Source organism: Panthera tigris, chromosome A3, assembly GCF_018350195.1.
Source record: "Panthera tigris isolate Pti1 chromosome A3, P.tigris_Pti1_mat1.1, whole genome shotgun sequence".
Classification (NCBI taxonomy): domain Eukaryota; kingdom Metazoa; phylum Chordata; class Mammalia; order Carnivora; family Felidae; genus Panthera; species Panthera tigris.
This window is the reverse complement of record NC_056662.1, coordinates 59,210,405-59,212,773: the sequence shown is the minus strand read 5'-3', so window position 1 is coordinate 59,212,773 and position 2,369 is coordinate 59,210,405.

Sequence of the window (2,369 nt, the reverse complement as noted above, 5' to 3'; positions counted from 1 at the left end):
TCAGCTACAAGAGAGGGTGGTCTCTCCTGTCCTTAGTCCTTTTCCAGATGCCACTGTGCTGGAGGAGGTCACCCTCCCCAGACTCCCTGGCTACCTGAGAAGCCCTTGGGATTAAATGAGTGAACAGGAGGTAAAATTCACAGACCACATGAATGACCTTGTCCACCATCATTTTCATGATGGAGCTCAATGGAACACTGAAACGTTCTGTCTCTCAGCTAGGATGTCTCTAAAAGGATTGGACCCCAAGGGTCAGCACAAATGGCCAAACTTCAGAGTCATATTAGCACTGGATGCTCTCCTTGGCAAATATCACAACTGTTGCCAATGCCTAAGCGTTGTCCCTTTGGGGATAAAAATGGCTGGGAATCTTATCCCTCACAGCTATCTAAAACACAAATCAAACTCACATACATACTAGACCCACAACACAAGCCTTTGCCAGGACACTTCTTACTCCTCTGGGGTTTCAGGCATTTTCAATAGTAATCAAGACATACATGTCACTTCTCAGAATATGCAATGCCGGGCATTTGGAAAAGATGTTCAACAGACCTTTCATGTCCCTGTTAGGTCCCAGATAACCAGTTTGAAAAATAATGACGTCCTCAAACATTTCCTTTTCAAAGTCGAGTCTAGCAAACAGACCCTTCGATGGCCCCAATTGTGCCCCAGGCCTTAATGTCTCTTAATTCAGGACCTCTTGGCTGCCTCACTCCTCATACAAACTTTTAAAAACTTCCCCCCAAAATATCTTGCGGTTGATGGGGTAGGTAGTCCTAGTGCTCTTCTCTCCCTGCCAAAAATAGCAAAAGCAACAAATTAATAACTCCACACCAAGTGGAAACAGCTCTGGACGACAAAAAAGCAGCAGCCACAACCCTGTAGAGCTCAAAACCTGAGGATGGCCACTTACAAAAGTGCAGGAAGCATTTTACATGCAAGACCCCAACTCAGTCCAGAGCAGCTCAGCACCAAGAGCGATCCCCTCAGAGGGATGTCACCCCACAGGGAAAGGAGAGCAGGGGCCCCCAGCAGTGGACATTTGCAGCCTTTATTACTGAGGACCCTGACATTCTTTATCAGTGCTGAACCCAGCTAACAGAGCTGCTCAGAGTCCTACAGGGTCTTCTTCCTGAGGCTGGAGTGGTCCCTGCGGTGAGACCTGCCCCCAGGGTCTTAAGTCACAGTTTTGACCCGCCATCACAAGCTTGTGCTGTTGCAGCTCTGTGTCTGACTCCAAGGTTCTAGTCAGGGCTTCAACCCACCATTACTGGGGCAGAGGTGCTGCTGCTCCACACCTCTTCCCCAGGTCCTAAGTCACAGTTCTGCCCTGCCATCATCGGGCCATGCCACTGTAGTTCTGTGTTCCTCCCTGGTTCCTCAGTTGGAGCCTTGATCCAGCATAACTACTGGCCAAACTGCTGTTGCTCTGTCTCCTGCCCCCTGGACTCAGAGTTGGAACTTTGACACACTACCCCCAGGGTGTGCTGATGGATGCCGACCACTGCCCCCTAGGCCCAGGCCACTGCTGCACTCTGTCATCCTAGGGTCTGTGCCACTACTGCATCCCCTGCTCCCGGGACCCAAATCATGCAGCAAGCTCCCAACCCTGCATATCTCATTGTAGATCTGCAAATGCCAGTACCTCAGACATGGGTGCCACAGCTGCAGCAGGTGCACCTGTGCCTCAGGACCCAGGCACCTTGGTAGTTCCGTGTGCAACTGACCTGGACCACAGCTCCACTGAGTATCAGTGTACTGACTTGGTGCCAGGAGGGATGCTCTCAGCTAGAACTTCCTTCCATGGGCAACAAAAGAGAACAGGAGAACTCTAGCAACCTTCACCACCAAGGACTCCAGTAGACCTAGCTGCCACTGCCACCAGCAAGCCCTGCACAGTCTTGGCCACTAAAGATCCCCACAGTCCTCACTAACACTGACCTCATCTAACAGACCTGTATGGGGTGCCTGGGTAGCTCAGTCAGGTGAACATCTGACTTCAGCTCAGGTCATGATCTCACAGTTCTTAGGTTTGAGCCCCACAACTGACAGCACATAGCCTGCTTTGGGTTCTCTGTCTCCCTCTTTCTCTCTGCCCCTTCCCTGCTTGTGCTCTCTCAGTCTCAAAAATGAATAAACATTATAATTTTTTTTAAAAACCTGAAAAAAATTAACAGACCTGCATGGAAACTATGCCACTGTACCCTCCCCAGAACAAGAAAAGCATCCTACTAAGCCAGGGCCCTCACAGCCCACCAGGTGAAAGTCAGGTGAAAGTCGTTCCCCACCATAGCCAGTCTGAAAAACCTAGAGGAGGTTAATTCTCCCTCAAATGCTCAGACATCAATGTGAAACGCACTAGAAAC